We start from the raw sequence: 10,607 nt of genomic DNA on the forward strand, positions 1-10,607 counted from the left end.
TTGTGCTCCCATTTTTGCGAATTTGGTTATGTTAGACTGGGAAGACACTGTTCTTTTTCCCAGTGAGTACTTCAATAGTATCAAGCACTATTCTAGATTTCTTGATGACATATACATTCTTTGGGATGATAGTATTGAAAAATTTGAAAAGTTTATCAACTTTCTAAACACTAGTAGTGAGTATCTTAAATTTACTTACTCATTCAGCTATGAAGGTATAGCATATTTGGACACCTACATTTTCTGTCAAGATAAGGGTTTTAAATCACGTATTTATCATAAAAACACATTTTTTAATGATTATCTTGAATATACCAGTTGTCATCCTGAAAAGGTAAAATATAATATTTTTAAAGGGCAATGTATATGTGCTGCACGCATGACTTCCCATTATGATGACATGATTGAAGAAATATAATTTATAACCAATCTGTTCAAGGTGAGGGGGTATAAGACATAAATGATGAATAATGTTAGGCAGTATGTTATACAGGAATGGGGATCAAAGTATAAACCCTTACTAGGGTCACAGAATGTTAGCAGTTCTATCCAAATTATTGGACGAAGGGACGATCAAGAAAGCTTCAAACACCAACAATCATGTATTCTTAGGTATTGTCCAGAGGTTGGGCAAGTGAAAAGTATATTAAATAAATACTGGAATTTAATGTTGAAGGACCAGACTATTTCTGACATCATAGGATATAAACCCAGTTTTGTCTATAAGATCCGCAGGAATATCAAGGGTTATTTGTAACAACATAACCAAGCATTAGAAGGTATGGGAGTTAATAACAAAAACAGCAAATATACTAAGAAATGTGGGTCTTGCAACCAATGTGCATACATATTAGAAAAGGAAACCATCAAAATTGAGAATGGGTTAAACATAACAGTGAGGTTCAAATATGGTAACTGCAATACTAAAATGCTTATATATATATATGGCCAAGTGTACCCAATGTGCTTGTTTTTATATAGGAAAAACAGAGAGCTGATTTAGAAATCGTATTTATGATCATACATACTGCATTAGAAGGAAGGATACCAACAATGCCCTATATAGACACATAGAGAAGCTAGGCGAATCCCATGAATTTAGGTTTGCTATATTGGAAACCACCAGGATTGACCCCAGGGGAGGTGATTTTAAAACCCTATTGGGGTTCAAAGAAGTGTGGTGGCAACTATTTTTGGATGCCACCACACTGCCAGGTCTCAATGATCATATTTCTAGCAAACCTATTTTGGCTGTTAAATAAGTTGCACATATACACTACAGATGATGGACAACATAAAGGGCTATATGTAAATATAAATTAGTTTATATTTTATTATTCAATGAATACAGGGGTTATGCATGCAGTTCGGCATGACCATAATCAAGCAAGACTTTAATTCAAGTAAGTTTAGGCATACAGACGTATTAGTTGTAAATATTTTATATAAATTGTGTTTTTTAAATATATAGTAACACATTCAAATGTTTTTATCCAAGCAGATTTTATTCATGTTATACTTTATATTTTATATTTCAAATTACATAATCAATTTTTACAATGAATGGTATGATTAATTTATGTACAATAAATTCTTATTGTATATATATATAGGTAACATATTAAATGGAGAGGCATAGATTGTATTGTTTATATATATTTAGCAAAATATTTGAAAGCTTAGTAGCAATTGTATGTGGATACAATGTTACATATGCGCTGAATGAACAGCATGTGCATGTTTCTTTAAAGAAAAAAAGTTTGGCGCCAAGTTTTGAATTTAAGCACCAGCATTCAGGAATTATGACGTTCTGAAGAAGCACACATTGTGCTGGGTGAAAGCGCTTAATGTTTTTTGTTTTTTATGAAATAAAGTCTTTTACAAGTACGGAGTATCTTGGTTCACTTATAGGTGACATCTAGGCTCTTGGAAACTATTTGTTGTGGTTTTCTTCTTTTGTAATTCAATCACAATTTAATACAGAAATTGATCACCATGAATTTAAATGTTCTTGGTTAATATCTTTTCAAAGTAAACTCAATAAAGACATATAGGCTTTAAATCTAAATTATGGTGACACCCCTTGAAAAAAATATCTATTGTAAATTTTAGCTACAATAACAAGTTGCCATCTCTAGTTGTTTATAAAAGAAATACAAAATACTACTTTACCAGGGGATGTTTATTTTAAGTTTCATATGCAAATACTAGACAAATTTATGCAACAGTAAAATATTTCTCCAAAGTATAAGAACTGAAAGCACCAAAATCATCCAATCCAGAGTAATCATGTATTTCAAAAGCAGCTTGACACTAATGCAACAAAAAAACTTTAACATACTGCAAAATATATGAAACCTCAAGAAGCATCTTTCCCTCATCATTATGTACACTAGACATTTATTTATTTTATTTTATTTATTTTACATTTGTTGACCGGGCTAGTCTAACTAGATTTAAGTCCATTTTCAGTAGAGGCCCGGGGAGAAAAGCTCCAAGCATAAACAGTAAAACACAAGTTAACAATATATAACAATATATAACTAGGCCATGTAAGAAAACAGTACAGTGGTAGCATTGGTTAAAAGCAAATATATAGTAATGTAATTATAGAATATAGACATTATGCTAAAAGTTTATTTTTAAGTAAAGAATGGCAGCTGTACTAAACACAAAGTGGGTATGAGCACATCAGAGTAAAGTCCTTATAATTTTTTCTCTTACTATGAAAAAAAAAAGAAGCATGATTAGGAGGCCTAGGTTAGAGGGGTGGAGAAAAGGGTATGAGTAGGAGGGAAAATAGATTTCAGTCTGGGTTAGCACAGGGACAAAGCCACTGAGTTTTAAGATGTTCTTTAATATGTTTTTTGAATAGAGAAGTAGAAGGTAGGTTAGATAGTTCAGGAGGGAGCTGATTCCAGTTTTTGCCTGAAGTGTTTGTGAAAAGTGAGTCACCAGCTTTATTATTAGATTTAATCGAGGAGACCAGGAGTTTATTAGCAGAACGTAGGGTAGCTAGATTTTTGTATGGTGAAATCAGATTAGTGAGGATAGGAGTATTATTGGGGTGGTGTAGGATCTTTTGAGTGATAAGTAACTGCTGATAGAGTATGTGGTTCTGCAATTCTAGCCATCCTAGTTGTTTGGGGTTTAGACAGTGATGAGTTTTAAAGGGTGTACATGTAATGAATCTAGCTATGCTATTATAACAGGTAGATAGTTTGGAGATGTTATTCGTAGATAGGTTAGTATACATAGCAGAGGCATAGAAAAGGGTAGAAATGAGGTGGGTCTGGGCAATAGTTTTCCTGGCTATGGGGTTAAGGAAGGGTTTGATTCTATAGAGAGTACCAAGTTTTTTGTTAACAGATTTTATGGTGGCATTGATATGGTGATCATAGTTAAGACGATTGTCAATTGTAACCCCTAGTAGGCGGGTGGTAGTATCTGGGGTAATGTTAGTAGCATTGTTAGAGGTTATAGAGAAGAATGGTGTGGAAGATTTTTGAGTTGGGGTAAAAAGCAGTAATTTTGTTTTTTTTTGGGGATTAAGGTTTCATAAACCAGTTTTCCACATTTTGGAACACGGTTTGGGTGAGGGACTGGAGGGAGGCTATGTTCTTAGCAGTACAGATTAAGGTTGAGTCATCTGCATATTGAATGCAGGTGGCTTGAGGTATGTCCATGTGGAGGTCGTTAATAAATAAGGAGAAAAGAAGGGGACCTAAGATTGAGCCTTGTGGGACTCCAATATTTATTGGGAGTAATGAAGACAGATTGTTATCCCAAAGCACTGCTTGCTGCCTGTTTTGAAGATAACACCTAAACCATTGTAATGCTTGTGGATCAAGAGAATGGTAATTTAGTTTGTCTAGAAGTAAGTTATGGTTAACCATATCAAAGGCTTTTGACAGGTCTATAAATAGTGCAGAGGAAAAGGAGTTATTGTTACAATTTTTATTTATAGAGTCAGTGAAGGATAAAGGGCAGTCGTTGTGCTGTGGAATGGTCTGAAGCCATGCTGACAGTTGGCTAGTTGGTTATTTTGTAGAAGGTGGTTGAGTAGTTGTTTATGAATACATTTTCCATTATTTTAGCTAATGGGGAGAGTAAGGCAATAGGTCGAAAGTTTGAAAGCTCTATAGAAGATCCACCTTTGTGTAGTGGGATAATGTGAGATACTTTCCAAATGGTAGGGATTTTGCCTTCAGAGATAGTTCTGTTAATGAGTATAGATATGGGGTAATGAATAGCTTTTGCGGCAATTTGTAAGTATTCAGATGGGAGTCGGTCCGCAGATGGGGTGCAGGGTTTAAGTTTTTTAAGCAGTTTAAAAATAAGAGATGTAGGAATAGGTTGTATATGAAAGGTAGGAGATGTTGTCTTGGAGGTGTGTGGTGGGGAAGCAGTAGGTGGGGGTACAGAAATTACATCACTGTATCTTTCCATTTACCTACCAATGATATAGGTAAGATGTGTGATTCAGCCCCTGAATATTCACATTTAATGTTGAAAAGTTATAAAGCTGATGTCTTCTCATTGTGATGTTTAATAGCAGCCTTTAATGTATCACTAGGGATATTATGAAGCATACATATTTCACATTCTTGCAATAATGTTCCATAAGAGAGCAATCCTGCATACCTGCCATGAAATAATCTCCACTTATGTTCTGTCACTAATTTAGATTTTAGATACCCCCACCATTCTGCAAAGTAGAATGAACAAACCACAAACTAAGGTTATATTTTCATGTTCTGTATAAATAAGGTTTCATACTAAAACACTCATAATGTTTTCCAAATAATTTAAAGTAGTGTTCCTTAATCATTGTGATTTGTGATACAGGGAATATGCCCTGCTTCTATAGAATCCATAAAGTCCTATGATCAGAGAAAAAAGTTGCCAATAATCCCCCACTACCTTCATATGCCTTGCTTTGTAGAAAAAAATGTAATGTAATTAGCTCTAGAAAGAAAATCACGTCTTGTATAAATAATACCCTTAGGACCCATGGAGCACAGAGGATAAAATGGTTTAACAAATCCTTACAGATATGAACTTCAGAGTCTTTCAAAGTCTTGCCTTTTCCTTTTAGTACTGAGTGTAATACAGAATTAGTGACAGCTACATTTTATAATATAATTTTTGTAATGAAATTTCTATTAAATGGCATAGTTGCTTACTTGGAAAAGATACAGTGAATGCATATACATGAATCAACCTCCAAACAAAACCTTTATAAATAATATTCAGTCATGTATCCCTACCTAGCTCAATTGTATTATAATGTAAAATAATGATACCTGGATTAAGTATGAAAGTCAGTACACCAAAGCCAGTTTCATTATTAACAGACCAAAAGCCTTTGCTCCCTATGAAAACTGCAGCACATTCAAATCCAAAGTCTCACAGAATCTAATATTTTAGATAACAGCTGTAATACCATACAATGTTTATGTAATTCAGTATTCACATCAGCTTGCAGTAGAAAGGAAGCTCTTGTCCAAGTTTGAAGCTTTCTCACTTTATTTAAATTCATGCAGTGTACCTGAATAAGTGACCATGGCACCAAAGGAGATTTAGTAGCATATGCATGTTAAAAATTGTTGTAAGGTAGATTTTGATTCCAAACTTAAGTCATAAATATTTTAACCAGAGAAAATGATAAGAACTCTCATCTGTGAAACTGAAGCATCCAGAGGTTTCATCACATTGTACTGAAATCTGTAGCAATCCACGAGCCCACTCCCCTCTCCTGTGAAATAAATTAAATGAACTGTGGAGACATTCTCATATCTAACCACAAATTGTCACTGTTTTTCTCATCAACAAATAAATCATCCATATCTAACAATGGCTGTGTACTCAAACTGCCAGTTTGCAAAGTAGTTACTGAAACAGTGCCTGTTTGCTGTTCCTCCACTATATTGTAAACAGTGTCTCCAACAGCAAACAGAAGGAGAAGTTCCTCATTGCCCTGGCCAAATTTCCCTTAGTCAGTAAAAATAAGACTTAGGACTCCTCTGAAAAGAGGCCTTTAACCTAGCTGGACGAACCTTGCGAACAAAAGATAAATAAATAAAAATACAGAACCAGCAAAGCTGATGTAATTGGTGGGCATATCTGAATGTTGTTTGTGTGTGTGTGTGTGTGTGTGTGTGTGTGTGTGTGTGTGTGTGTGTGTGTGTGTGTGTGTGTATGTGTGTGTATGAGTAGGTTGTAATGTGTTACACTTGATGCTTCTGGCAACAACAAGGTGAAATATATTACTATGACTATTATATATGCATTATTTATTCATTTGGTAAGAAGACACAATCAATATGTGGCTCCATTTGATGAGCCATGGCAATGTAAGTGTGCCTCCTGGAGGACTGCAGTATATTACACTATATGAGTCTAACAGCAAAAAAAGAACTATATTGCTGTGCATATCATTTATGTATTCATATTTTAGTCTGATTATAATCAGACAGCTGATGTGTAGACAGTTGATCAAGTGGCCGTAATTGATTGACAATCTGTGTTTGTGGGTGTGGATGTGTCTGTGATCTCACACAGTTGTCTGTGTATATGTATATGTATATGTTTGTCTGTATGAACATGCTTGCTCGCATAGCAGGTTTGTACTGGGTTGCTCTACATGCATCTGACAGCAATGATAAGAGCCAATAATGTCACTGCAGTTGGTTGGGAGAGACTATATAATTCTCATGCCAGTACAGGAATGCCTAAACATACCATAAATAAGCTGGAGACTGCTGCCGAGGATATGGAAGTCCATCCAGCATACCCTGCTCAGCTTTCTGCCATTACAATACTCAGCAAAATGAGCAGTTTTCCACCACTATATATATGCTAAACAATCTGGCCAATTAGAAGCAGATACCAGTAACGTGACAAGGTATAGTACTTAGTAATACCCTTGATTCAGATAATAAATAATGCATAAGTAAATATCAGCCAGAAGTTTTTAACCCATTCACTCCACTGGAAATCTGGAGGTCTATTAACTTTCAGTGTTTGCATACTGAGCTTTTTTTTTTTTTTTTTTTTTTTTGACAAAACAATGTAATGTCCTCACATTTCAAACAATTGTTCATATCTCTGGAGCCTTAAGGGTTACAAAAGGCAGATAATGGGAAACTGTTCAGTAGTACAAACAAATCTTTGCAGTGGAGGTTCATTAGTTTCTTAGTCTTAAACTGAGCTTATATAAATCATAATAAATGTAGTTATTGAGTTTTGTAATATTTTGTAAACAACTTACAATATCTCTGTAACCGCTAAGGCTATGCACATATTGTCATCTGCATTTTCTTTGTTTGTCTGTGAGCTTTCATATCAGTGTCTGAAGTTTTGCTTGTGTTACTTGGTTGTTGAGATATTTAGCAAAATATTAAAATGATGAGAATATAAATAAATAGTATTTAAACAACCTAGAAACACTAGGTAGATATAAAGTATCATTTCCGTTAGGCTGCCCATCAAGTAAGCTTTAAGAGGAAATCGTTCAATATCTTGCATGTATCATGGTTTTGGAATTATTAATGCAAATATGAATGTAACTGTAGAAACACCAAAAGGTGTCACTAGTATGTAATGAGTGAATAAATAAAAAGCTTTACTTAGAAAACAAAGATGTTAAGACAAATTATTTATGCAGAGATATACACATTTTGCATAATGAATAGAAAACAATAATCAGTTGCACAGTATACTTAAATGGAAAAATCTAACTAATAATAGCTAAATAACCTATCTGACTAAAACCTAAAGAATACTGAACCCTTATCTGTGCTAAGTACTAAAATATTATACTAACAGATTTCAAACAGCAGTTACATACATACTTGTGGACAGCAAGGTCTTCTAACCAAGACTCTAAGCTTGAATCACCTGAACATAAAAGCTTTGGCTTATTATCTTTTTTTCCCCTAGGAACTATGGGTAATTAACAAAGTTTATTTTTCTCACACACAGATGAAAGACCACCTAGCATAATTTTACATACTGGTGTTAAATCATAAAAATTTACTCTTTTCACAACTCTGGGCTCAGGCATTTTCTGATTCTGTTCTATGCCCTTCCTGCTGTTAGGAGCAAACAATAATTTCCTGTAAAATTACATTTCATCCTAGAATTAATGCATAGTACAATTACTGCTTTAAAACATATTTTTATACATTACATAAAAGAACAAAAATAATATTACAGTTCTCTTGTCACTGCCAGAACATCCTCAAATTGTAATTTCATACTGCATTTTATGTTTGTTTTTATTTTTTTACACATTTTGCAAAGCTTAATTATAGCTTAAAAAATGTGTTCACTCTAAATTAAAAGAGGTAAGTAGAGGTATTTATTTATTTATTTATTTATTTATATTTGTTGACCGGGAGTATCCGACTGGACATAGGTCCATTTTCAGCGGAGGCCCGGGGAGAAAAGCTCCACAGTTAAAACAGACAGTAGTTACATTGGATTACATAGCGATTAACAATTTACATAGCAATTACTTACAACATATTTACAGATGAAGAACATAGTACATCAGTAGACAACTCAAATCTATCTGTGAAGTACATAACAGGCGTTAACAAATGTTACAATAAGAAGTTCCTGCTGTATAATAAGTACTAGGCTTATGAGCGTCTGAGCTTGCTATAATCAAGGTAGTTAGTGGAGTGGAAAGAAAGGTAATGGTTGGATGGGGTGGGTGATATTAGAGTGGGAGTTGCAAGGGCATAGCCAGCATGTTTTTAGGTGTGCTTTTAGTCAAGTTTTGAAGTGGGTGCATGATGGTATGGAGGTAATTGTGGGTGGGAGGGAGCTCCATAATTTGGCTATGGCGCAAGAGAATAGTGCTTCACCAGCAGAGTTATTTAGTGATCTGCAAGTGATTTTTGTTGCTGGATCTTAGTGGTCTGGTGGTGCGATAGGGTTGGTGTAGATTCTGGAGGGATGGGACATTTAATAGATGGTTTACTAGTTTGTGGGCGAGTGAGAGTTGATACCATTGAAGGAGGTGAGGGAGTTCAAGCCAGCCCAGTTTAGCAAGTGAGAGACAGTGGTGACTACAGCAAGATGCGATTTTGTTGTAGCAGGTCTCTAGCTTGTTTAGATTGCATTGCCTTAGGTTGGTATATATTGGAGAGGCATAAAGTAGGGTGGAGATAAGGTGGGAATTTGCTACTGAAATCTTTGCTACTTTGGTGAGAAGTTGCTTATTTCTGTATAACGCTCCTAGTTTTTTCTGGACTTTTTTTATGGTCATGGATATGTGAATGTCAAATTTTAGTTTATTGTCTATTTCCACTCCTAGCAATTTGGTGTGTTCAGTTGGGTATATAGTGGTGTTGTCTTTTGCTGTGATGTTAAAGTGAGAGTTGTTTTGAGTATATTTGGTGGGTTGGAAGATGAGTAGTTTAGTTTAACCAAGCTTCAACAGAGGAAAAGGCTTCCTGTGTGACTTTTTGCAGTTTGGGTAGGGACTGGGCTGAGCAGATGATGGTTGAGTCATCTGCGTATTGTATGAGTGTGCCATGTTTGGTGGCAGAGGCTAGATTATTGGTGAAAACAGAGAAGAGTAGGGGTCCAAGGATGGATCCTTGGGGAACCCCTATGGAGACAGGTAGTTGGGGAGATATGTCATTCTGCCATACAATGGATTGTTGGAGGTCAGACAGGTAACTCTGAAACCAGTTGGTGACTGATTGTGAGAAGGATAGGTTATTGAGGACAGAGATAAGTTGTTCGTGTGGGACCATGTCAAATGCTTTAGATAGGTTTAGGAAAGTAGCAGAGGAGAGATAGCCATTTTTTTATGCTGAAGGATAGTGTTAGTAAAGGAGAGTAAGGCAGTGGTGGTGCTATGGTTTGGTCGGAAACCATGCTGAGTATTGGAAAGGAGGTTGTTAGTAAGGAGGTAGTCTGAGACCTGAGAGTGTATGCATCTCTCTAGTATTTTGGAGAGTGGAGAGAGAATAGCTATGGGCGGTAATTGGTTAGTTCTGTGGAGGGTCCGCCTTTGTGGAGGGGAATTATATGTGATACTTTCCACAGTGTGGGAACGTAACTTTCTGACAGAGATCGGTTAATCAAGATGGATACTGGGTAGGCCAGAGCATCAGCTGCGATTTATAGGTATTCACTTGGGAGGTTGTCTGCTGCTAATTTGGTGGGCTTAAGTTTAGTTAAGAGTTTTTTTTTATGTTGGAGGTAGGTACAGGAGAAAAAGAGAAGGCAGTGGGGAAATTACTAGTTGAAGGTGTGGGTTGGAGGGGAGGGGGTTTGTGTTGTTTAGCTAGTGATAGTATGGTTTGTGTGAAGTGTGTGTTGAATGAGGTAGCAATATTTTCTGAGGAGTGAGCGATGTTAGGAGGAGGGGTATTGACTTTACCTGGGTGGAAGATGGAATTTATGGAGGACCAGAATTGTTTGGGGCTATGTTGGGAGGAGTCTAGGGCAGACTGGTAGTATTGGAATTTGTCCTGTTTTATTAGCTTTTTTACTCTATTGCGTAGTTCTAGCAATTTCTGTCTGGTTGAGGGGGTTTTGGTTTTGCACAAGTGTTCCCAGGCTTTATCCCTGTTTTTCATTTC

The sequence above is a fragment of the Protopterus annectens genome, chromosome 6.part1 (genome assembly GCF_019279795.1).
Source record: "Protopterus annectens isolate FY-2018-M chromosome 6.part1, PAN1.0, whole genome shotgun sequence".
NCBI classification, from domain to species: Eukaryota; Metazoa; Chordata; order Ceratodontiformes; family Protopteridae; genus Protopterus; species Protopterus annectens.